This window comes from Cyprinus carpio, chromosome B16, assembly GCF_018340385.1.
Source record: "Cyprinus carpio isolate SPL01 chromosome B16, ASM1834038v1, whole genome shotgun sequence".
Lineage (NCBI taxonomy): Eukaryota > Metazoa > Chordata > Actinopteri > Cypriniformes > Cyprinidae > Cyprinus > Cyprinus carpio.
In genome coordinates, this window is record NC_056612.1 from 24,281,866 (window position 1) to 24,293,366 (window position 11,501).

Below are 11,501 nucleotides of genomic sequence, written 5' to 3' on the forward strand. Positions count from 1 at the left end.
GTAATCACTCCGCTCCAGCTCCACTCCGGATTTTACATTTCACTGCTTCTTGCACACTAAAGCGAAACACCGCTTATTTTCCTGGAGTGGGCACAGCCATTTTTATATTTAATGTGTCTGGCTTCCAGTATCATCTGCTTCCAACTATTTTAAGCTGTACAAAACAGCTCGTTTTGCTGCTTGATTTTGCAAACTGATGTTTCTTACCATATTATTTAAATGTATTATCTTAATAATAAACACACTGGATTGTAGTGCAAACCGTTTTACCATTTTTTGCACTTCATTATTCTTCTCGTTATTTCCCTACAGCGGCCAATGAAACGGAAGTCTCGGACATTCACAAAATAAAAAAAAAGAATCTGCCTACTTACGCATTGAAAAATAAGTTGGATTCCAAAGACTATAGAATATAAAATAAAGGGACTTTGAATATATATATACTTTGAATAAAATAAAGGGATATTTGAATATATAGGGGTCGGCAGTTGCATGCGTGCCAACATTGGCACACAGAGATACAATAATTAAAAAGCCCAAACTGTCCCCCCTAATATTTGAAATTCTTGCACACTGATCTGCTGCACTCCCTTATGCTTGTTAGGATGACAAAAAGCTTTAAAAGTTACAATGTCAGCCTGGTCTGCCACAGCTGTCATTAATGTCAAAATAATTGAGCTGGCCAATCCAATCAAAGTAGGTGGGGGTTTACTGTTCACAGAAGCAGAGTGCGAATTCCAGCGGGAAAAGAGATGGAAATTTGCAAAATGCTAATCTTTTAATATTAGTCAACTGTGAAAACTGTTAAACGACCGACAGCTGTATCTGTGATGCAAACGCCTTTTTTTCCCTCAAATATGGCCGTTCTGAAAAAGAGAGAGATGAAAGTTGCATATTTGAACTAAGTTACCTGCATCTGTCAGTAGTTGATATGATGCACCTTGTGTCAAAATGAATGATGAGTTTAACCTTTGTGACCTTTTCCCTCCCACCACTTAGTCCACCCACATTATGTTGACCCCGTGACCTATCCAGATGTGACCCTGTGTCCTGTTAATGATATCCAGATGTAAAATCCGGCATATGTGAAATTCCGACATCGACCTATGACCTCCTGGGGTGACATGATGTTTGTTCAGATGTTTGACTGTTTCAGATCAGTGACAGGTCATGAATGAGCTCCCGAAAAATGTTTTTGAAGATTTTATGGTCCGTCCTGAGGAATGTTTTTGTAATGGTCTGTTCCGACAGCCGCCGGGTTTGCCCCATCTGGGGTCCGGTTGCGTTCCAAGGCATGCTTAGATAAATAGACACAGGGTCTTCTGTGGAAAATCAGAAAAGAGCAGTCTCTCTCACTCTATGGGAGATGTGAGAAAAATATTGGCTTTAAGGTTGATAATTAATAAACAATTCTATCAGATCATGAGCTCACAATATGTGTGTGCTTGCATATATAATCTGATGGTTGCATAAAAGAATTTAAATAAAATATGTAACTTGACTATAAATAAATGTAAAAATAAAACAATAAATAAATAAATAAAATTCCTCCTAACACAGATATGACGATTCTTCAAATGAAATGTTTAAGTTGGAAAAGCTCCCCCCTCACCCTCTCTCTCTCTCAGTCTCTTTCATGCACATATGCGCATTCAGTCACCCCCGAGTCTTATTCTCTTCTTTTAAATGAAAATAAAGAAACTTTGTGATCGCACATGATATAAAACAAAGCGAAACATTTACGCTAGTTTTAGTCATCACTAAAAATATAAAAACGTCATACATTTTATCAGGATCAGGAAAAAATATATATAATAACAGGAAAAATCACTATCATGATCCATACATACCCTAAATAGACAAAATTAAATGTAAAATCAATAAATAACATTTACATTAACATATTAACATTAAATTCACATTCATTTTTTATAACGTTTTCACAAAACAAATTGTTGCAAAGCAGTTTCTACATTATATTTATATTTATATTTATATATTTATATTTACATTATATTAATGAATTTTATACACTATCATCTCCTAAAGCTACCCATAACAGTAAACCTTCTAATTTTCAGAAACATCATGTTTTATAATTTCTAATTTAGAAAAGCATGCTCACGGTGACAAACATTTGGAGTATTACTACATTCCATAGACATAATGATTTTTTACTGTACAAACTGTACACCTACCCATCACACAAATTCTGCATACAAACATTTTTAGTTAAATATTGTTTTTAAGCAATCTGAATTATGAGGAATCGAAATATCCTCAGAAACCACATTTACATTGTTATAGCAGTGTAATACCCATGCCATTACGCAAATCTGTGCTCTGATAAATCATATAAACAAGCACACACACACACACATGCACACACATACACACTCACACACACACACACACACACACACACACACACACACACACACACACACACACGTAAACATTATAGGCTAAAACAGCCTTATCCCCATTTTAAAGAAAATGACGGCATGTTACTAAAGCAAATCATTTTAAAACAAATACTCAACATTTAAGTTTACTGATCTTATAAAACACATTTTAAACAAGCATTTTAAATGAAAAATGTTGTTTTTCACTAGCTACGCATAAACGTTTTTTTTCACAAAAATTCAAACATGTACAATCATGTCAAAATATATCCAGTTCACCAGTGATTATACATAACATACTTTATAAAAATAAACATTTACTATAGTTTCATTTGTCAATAAAAATGCTATACATTATTAAGCCAATGATGTTCATACCCTCGAGTAAAATGTTTACAAAATGTACATAAGTTGGAAAATTAATTCCTGCTTTGAGCTCTTCTCACTGACAGGAATGAATTGACAGTCTGAGGCGGTCATGCTGACACACACACGCACACACACACACACACACACACACACACACACACACACACACACTCACACTCACACTCACATACACATGCTCGCACATGTTCTTGGTTTTTATGTTTTAGGGGTGTTCTATAGGAGTAATGATTTTGTACTGTACAAACACCTACCATCACACCAAGAATTCTGCATATGCTTACATTTTTAATGTAATATTGTTTGCAAGTATTTTAATTATGAGGACTCAAAATTCAGAAATTTCATCATAAACCAAATTTACGTTATTATATCAATGTAATAGCCATGTCATTATACAAATTTGTGTCCTGATAAGTCATTATGAACAAGCACAAACATACATAAACATTTCGAGCTAAAAAGAGGCTTATCTCTATTTTAAATGGTAATAAAATATATAGCATCATAGTAACATGTTACTGAAACAAATCATTTATCATACATTTAAACACGTATTGAACACTTATTTAAACTTACTGAACTTATAAAACACACTATTCTCTTCTTTTAAAGAAGACAGTAGCAAATAAAATTGTAATTATATATAACACGCTGTATAAAATAAACATTTAATATAATATAATATATTTAATATAGTTTTAGGTCACAATAAATACAGCTTACATTTTCTGTGAACAATAATATCCATTCTGTGAATGTTTCCAATAAAATAAATCACATTTAGTTTAAGTTGAAATATAACCAAAACTCGCAGCTCGTCCCAGGGTTAAACACCTTTGTGAAAGGAATGTTTCTGACCCACTCAGAGGAGGGTGGAGTTACAGCTCAGAAGATCTGAGATGTACTCTGTTAACCCTTTTCCATAGTGAACGTCTTAATTTAAAACAAAGTATTATTATTATTAAAGCACAATCTTAAGTGTTTAAATAAGATCTTTCAAAATTAAAAGATTGTTTAGTCGAAATCTTAAGTTTTAAATAAACAATTTTACTTATTTTCTTTTATATTTAACCTAAATTATGATTTTTATTCAAAAGTACCTGTTCAAATCTTAGTTTATCATTTTAAAGAAAACTTGTACTTAGTTTATTTTATTTCAAATCATTTTCCCACTTAAAGGGCTAAACAAAAAGGGACCATATCTTTGAGTTTTCCTAGTGTCCTCTAGAATCAGACATCCTGATCTATTTCTTCACTTATTGTTCTATATCAGATTTTTCTGAACCGTCCTTTATCAGCACAATATATATCATATACTATCAATATACTATTTGTTATCTACTGAAAATATATGTAGAAAGTTACAATATGTGCTCTATCCACATTGTATGCTGGTCTTTGAAGAGTGATTTTTATGACTTTTGTAGGCACCAACCCCCATAATGTTCCGGCTCATTGAAAATATTTAAGTCAACTACAGATGTGAAAAGACATTCCAAAAACATCCATGTCAGCGTGACACACATTCTTTGAATACCTGCTGAGTCGCAAACCGTGCTTGAATGAAAGAACACATGTGAGGGACTTCTGGGGTCACAGGAGCTCCTGAAAATATTTAATTACGCTTAAAAAGCACAGATCAAGCTAAATGAAAATGTGCACACCACATCAGACTCCTGATGTCCTGTTGTAGAAAATACCTACACCGTTAAAACCTATTTACAATATGTTACATTTTAAGATGGACCTTGCTTAAATAATAAAAAAAAAGACAATTCAAGTAATACACATATCAGTTGTGTTATAACAAAGTCATTAATCGGATCTCTTTCTTTTATAATATTTACTTTTATAAATCTGATAAATATGCAGTCAATACATGATAAGACAAGAATCAGGCTACAAAATATTATACCAGATAAAATATCATTCTTTCTTTTTGACAAATCTGCATTTTAAAATTATTTTTCCCCGAGGTGTTCAATATCCGTTTGGAACTGGCCTTATTTTGGGGGTCTTAATAATGAGGGGTCTAGATGAAGCTTCTTAACGTACAAAGAAAACATATTTTACATCCATTCATCATATTTTATTCCATATTTTTGTATCATGGTTTTATGCTTTTCTAATACTTTTTCTATTGCATCAGAATGTTGATTTATCACCATCCAACATGAAATTAAGGAGATGTATCAGCCAAGCTTGTTTCAACTGTTTATTACCATTTTCTTAGGTTATCTTCATCATCACTATTACTATTATTATTATTATTATGTACCCACATAGATACAGAACCTTATTATCCATGCTTTCCCTCTATACAGATCCCAAACAAGTTCTATGTGGGGCAAAGTTGTAATTTCCTAGTTATCCAGAAAGCGTATTTAACGTCATTTAAGAAAAGGGTTATAATGTCTATACAGAAAAGCATCCTCTCGATCTACTGTTACTGTCATTTTACTTAGGGTTAGGGTTATGGATGAAGCTGTTCAAATTTAGTTTGTTGGACTGTATATGTCATTACTATGACTGTAGGTGATGCCTTCTCTCTAAGAGCGGTCAGCATTCAGCGTTTATAAAAATAAATTAAATTAAGAATGTTTCTACTTCAGTGCGTTTCACTAAGTCTGTATTTCTTTTTAGGACAATTAACCATTTCCATATCTATACAATGAAATGTCAATACGAAAAGTAAGTTTTGCTGTTTTACACTTACAACAGAAACATATCTAGCCATTGCTCTAAAAGCTACACATTCAGTAAAGTTTAAGGTTGTACACCCTCTTGAAAAGGCTACAGATACAAAATATGAAATCCCTATGTAACTGAAGAACCCAAAACACTAAGAAAACTATCATATGAATACAGAAAATCCACTCGTGTTCATTTGGGTAAATTTTTGTAAACGTTGTTTTACTGTTTTTCTTGCATCGATACATCTAGAGCTCTTGTTCAGATAGCTGATGACAATGTTCTCATTTTATTTGTCATACTCGTTTCTTTCAACAAGCCCGCTCAACATTAAAGCATAGGACTGCGTGTACTTCCCATAGGTCATAATTATAATCATCTAGCGAGTGCTACATTTCTTCTGTTTTGTCCACTTTTGACAGATTTGCTATAGGGTCTATGTCGACTTGTTGTAATGTGATCACAATTAAAAACCATAAAATTATAGTACACCCCACTTTGAAAAGGTTATTGACATAGTCGTTTATACAGGAAATATGTTTTCCCAACATAAATATGTATCGGTATAACAAATACCTGATAATGAAATCCTCTCTTCTTAGACTATTCTCAGATTTTGGTCAAACATGCGCCGAGTGTTCACTGGAAAAATGAGAACAAACAAAGTATAAGAAAATTAAATGTAAGTCGAGAGAGTGTTTAAACTGAGATTGTACTTTCAGAGCATTTTCTGGTCTGTCTGCAAAGCGGCCACAAGAGACAAGGTCTCAGTCTTACTATTTTCTCTATAACATGTGCATCTATTTCATTTAGAATGCATAAAGTTACACATTAAAAGTTGAATATGGTGTGGAAACACTATTCTCTTTGTACGCGTCTCTAATAAATCAGTTGTCAATTTCAGCATTGGAGCTGTCCGATGAAGATTCGCCTGCACTACCGCCCTCCGGGATGGTGGCAAAGCCTGAATTGGATCTGGAGATGACTGCTATGCTTTCCCGGGCCGCCGAGAGGGTAGGGCTCGAGTGAAAATCTCCATCGAGTTCCGAGCCTTCGAGGCAGGATGATTGGTTTCTCAAGGTGGCTCGCACTGGTTCTCAGCGCCCCACCCCAGTGCCTTTCTTCCCGGAAGTGCATGACGAGCTCACCAGGTCGTGGATGGGACCTTTTGCTGGCAGAAACCGCCCGGTGGGCTCCTCCTCCCTCACCACCCTCAATGGCGGTGCAGCGAAGGGGTATTTGGTGATTCCCCCAGTAGAGTGGGCGGTAGCGATGCAATTGTGTCCTAAGTCTGCCTCCTGCTGGTGGGGAGACCCAGTGCTTCCTTCCCGGGCCTATAGGCATTCGTCCGGTCTAACCGGCAGTGCTTATATGGCTTGCAGGGAAGCTGCTTCTGCCTTACACGCTATGGCGCTCCTGCAGGTGCACCAGGCCAAGGCACTGAAGGACCTGCACGAGGGTGGTCAAGATCCAGAAGTTCTGAAAGAACTCCGAACCGCCACTGACCTCGCGCTCCGAGCGTCGAAGTTCACTGCGCGTTCTCTGGGTCGTGCGATGTCCACGCTTGTGGTCCAGGAGCGCCATCTCTGGCTGAGTCTGGCTGAAATGAGAGACGCCGACAAATATCAGTTCCTTAATGCCCCTGTGTCCCAGACCGGCCTCTTCGGCGAAGCGGTCGAGAACCTGGCCCAGCAGTTCTCAGCTGCACGGGAGCAGACTGAGACGGTCCAACCTTCTGCCCGGCGGGCAGCTGCTGCCTTCACCCTCCGGCCACAGCACCCCAGCCTGCTCATCACCGAGGGCGGCCCCCTGCGTCCACCCCCACTCCCGCACCACATCTGCAGCAGCTTCCAGCAAGTGGTGCCGTAGAGCTGGGCGTAGGCAGGCCAGGGGGGGTAGAGGTGAAAGCACCTCTACCCCCCCTGGAGGAGGGCCAGGTGGAGAATCTGGAAATCTCGACGAGAGAGCGGTTTTCTCTATCTCTGGGTCCAAGGAGGGCACGGAGAGTTGCGGACGGCTAAGCACCGGACCTCACTCATCCTCCTCCTTCGCCAGATGGCAGCAGTGGGCGGTTCAAGAGTGTCAACAAAGGCCCTACTCATGCACCCTCTGCCAACCTGTGGAACCAGGTGAGCCTTGCAGCCCACATTCACACCACACTCCAGCCTGCTCACAAGCCACCCGAGTTGGTTCCCTGTGTTCCACCTCACTGCACCACTGCAGGTATGGCTGTGGTTCTGCTGGTCCCGCTTGTTCGGGTTTCTAAGTGCCTTGTCAGCACTACCCAGCCCATCTCGCTGGCTTCTGCAGACCAAGTACATGGTCCGCAGAAGTCAGTACAAGGTCCTGCCCTTCAGGCTGTCCCTGTCTCCCCGTGTCTTCACAAAAGTCGTGGAGGCGGCTCTTGCTCCCCTCAGAGAGCAGGGTGTTTGCATCCTCAACTATCTAGATGACTGGCTTATACTAGCACAGTCTCGGGATCTGTTGTGCGAGCACAGGGACTTGGTGCTCCGGCACCTCACCCTGTTGGGCCTTCAGGTTCAATGGTCACTTCGTGCTGTTTACATTCAGGGCCTGCTCAACGGTACAGCCGACGAGCTGTCTCGAGCAATGCTCCCGGGAGAATGGTGACTCCATCCCCTGGTGGTCCAGCTGATTTGGAGTAATTTCGGAGCCACTCAGGTAGACCTGTTTGCTTCTCCAGAGACATCTCACTGCCAGTTGTTCTATTCCCTGACCGAGGGAACTCTCGGCACCTACGCACTGGCACACAGCTGGTCACGGGGCCTTTGCAAATATATGTTTCCCCCAGTGAATCTTCTCGCACAGACACTGTGCAAAGTCCGGGAGGACGAGGAGCAAGTCTTGCTAGTGGCGCCGTATTGGCCCACTTAGACCTGGTTCCCCGAACTAGTGCTCCTCGCGACAGACACTTCTCGGCCGATTTGAGGAAGGAACTACTGACTCAGAGACGGGGCACCATTTGGCACCCATGTCCAGACCTTTGGAAACTACATGTCTGGTCCCTGGATGGGACGCAGAGGTTCTAGGTGACCTACCCCATGAGGTATGGAACACCATCACTTCAGCAAGAGCACCGTCTACGAGACTCGCTTATGCCTTGAAGTGGAACCTGTTCGTCGAGTGGTGTTTTTCTCGCCGAGAAGACCCCCGAAGATGCTCTGATTGCGGTCGTGCTTTCCTTTCTGCAGCAAGGGCTGGTGCGAAGGCTGTCTCCCTCCACCCTCAAAGTCCAGGTTGCCGCTATTGCAGTGTACCATGACCCCGTGAATGGGAAGTCTTTAGGTAAGCATGACCTCGTCATCAGGTTCCTTAGAGGGGGCAGGAGGTTAAATTCTTCCCGGCCCCTCTCTATACCCTCTTGGGACCTGACTCTAGTGCTAAAATCACTACAGCAGGGCCCATTCGAGTCTTTGCATTCAGTTGAGCTAAAGTTCCTTTCATTGAAAACTCTGCTCCTGCTTGCACTTGCCTCCACTGAGAGCAACTAGAAGTGTTGCATCCTCCTGGGTGCTGGCTCAGGGCACCTCGCTGACAGATATTTGTAGAGTTGCGGGCTGGGCGACCCCTAACACGTTCGCTAGGTTCTATAGCCTTTGTGTAGATCTGGTATCCTACTGTGTTCTCACCTCAAATGGGTAGTGGCACAGAGAGGCCCTGGTTAGTGTCGGCTTGCTAAAACTGCTCCAGAGTGTCCGTACTGTAGACCCTGTTGAGTTCCTCCATCACCCTAGGCAGCTGGATGTGGCGGAACGTCCGGCGCCAGGCCTTTATGATGAATCCGTGAGAACCGTGGAAGGCTGGGTTCCATATTGAAACCTAAGCGGTACTCGTATGTGTATAGTCCACGGTATAGCCTTAGAGCCTGTGTTTCCCCAGCAGACTTCTGGCTTCCCAAGAGGGTTTTAATCACCTCAAATTTCTCCATATACACCTAAACGGATGCTATATGTGTAATTGCTTCCGAAAACTCCTTCGGGAAGGATGGGGCTTCGGCAGCATCCCTGTTCCAAGCGGAACGGGTACGTTTTCCCAGTGTTATCCAATCTCACCCAGTGAGGTAGTGCTTTTAACAATGATGAGTGGAACTAATTGTTCCGAGCCCTGGCCTACACCTAATAGGGGTGTAGGCAGCTCACACAGGGCACTGGAAAGGGCAGCAGCCATGGCGCTTTGGTAGGGATCCCAATTAGTCGGTCACCGACGTGACGTCGAGACATTGAGACGACTGAAAGGGAACGGAGATGTCACATCCCATCACCATGGTTGTTGTACCACCGCTGATCGGCCGGGTCACCGGCTTGGCTCCTCAGCGAAAACCTGGTATGCATTGCACCTGCTGCCTTATTATACTCACGCTGTGATCAGCAGCAGCTAGATGCAATATTGCATGCCAATGTGCATTGGCTCATTTAGTTTGCACTCGAAGTAGATTGGTCTATCGAAGCGATATCCCAATTAGTTGGTCACCGACGTGACATCTCCGTTCCCTCCATCAGGGAACGAGGTTTACCATACGTAACCGAGATGTTAGATGTTGTGACTTGGACACCTCACCTCTTCAAGATACCTTGAAGGACCTATCTGAGAGGTAAGACTCAAGCCACTGGAGTGCGGTTCCTGAGATGCCCTTTGCCAATAGGGTTGACAGGAGGACCTGGTGGTTAACCGTGTCAAAAGCAGCGGACAGATCTAGAAGACTAGTATTGAAGATTTGAAATCCAATTACAATAATAATAGTGACTAAATGTGATTCAAAGGATCTGTTAATACCCAGAGAAGGTAAAGGAACAAATTTCCAATCATTAGAGATAAGCAGACCAGTACCTCCACCTCTTCCAGTCAGATGGGGAGTGTGGGGAAATGAGAAATTATTGTAGAGTGCTGTAGGTGTAGCAGTGTCTTTTCTTTCTGACTGCAACAGCTGTGTTTTGTTTCTAATGGCTGTACTGTTAGTCATGTTTGGTCTCATTATAAGGTGAGTGGATGCACAGCATGTGATATTGTTGAAATGCCGATGTGTTAAACGTGAACTGATTGCATGAGTTTGTACTGTGTGGAATTGACTCTAAACATTACACAAGCCCTCAATGACCTGAATGACTTCCCCATCATCATGTATAGCTACTGCGTTCAGCATTGCGCAGTTCTGATTTCATTACCGATGGGCCAGGCAAACATGCAATCGGTTTACTCAAATCTTGCACTTTCTACATAATAATTGTAGCATTCTGAGCATTCTAAATTATTAACACATACTAATAGTCAGGTTAGACGGCTTATTGAATTTAATGAGGATGAAATTAAACTTTATCTGCTTACATCTTTAAAGGAGGAGGAAACAGTTTATATCAAAGAAGAAGCCCACAGAAAAGGTATCAAATACATGAACAGTTCATCTCATTTTTAATTAACAAGAAGATTCTGTACCTATAACGCACTAAATCAATACTTGTGATTTTTCATCTCTGATCAGACATCTGCAGTCTCTGTCACAGAGGAGATCTATGAGAACCTGAGAAAATCACCAGAGTCTGAGAAAAACCTTACCACAAATATGAAATATTAAGTCTTAATTCCTCAACCCCAAACATCAAACAATAAATAAAAAAAAAAAATAAAAAAATAAAAAAAAAAAAAAAATGTCATGATGCTTATTTGAAGCTGTGGAACTGATTTATAAACCCCTAGAATTGGCTGCGTAGACATCATTTTTTTTCACCATTTTCTATAAATAATAACAGGCTACTGTAAAATTAAAAAAATTAAACAAATCACTTGCTGCTTTTTATCTGAATCAAACTGGCATATATATAATTATGCCATTCTATCTTTATAATATTTCAATTATCAAGAATATTATTAACAATGTATTATTTTATATCTTTTTTTTATTAGAAATTAAAGACTGTCTAATATACAGTACATTTCTTTTGATTTGTAGACCACGTTGCAACAGTTACAAAGACTAAATTAATCTTAGCATTGTGAATA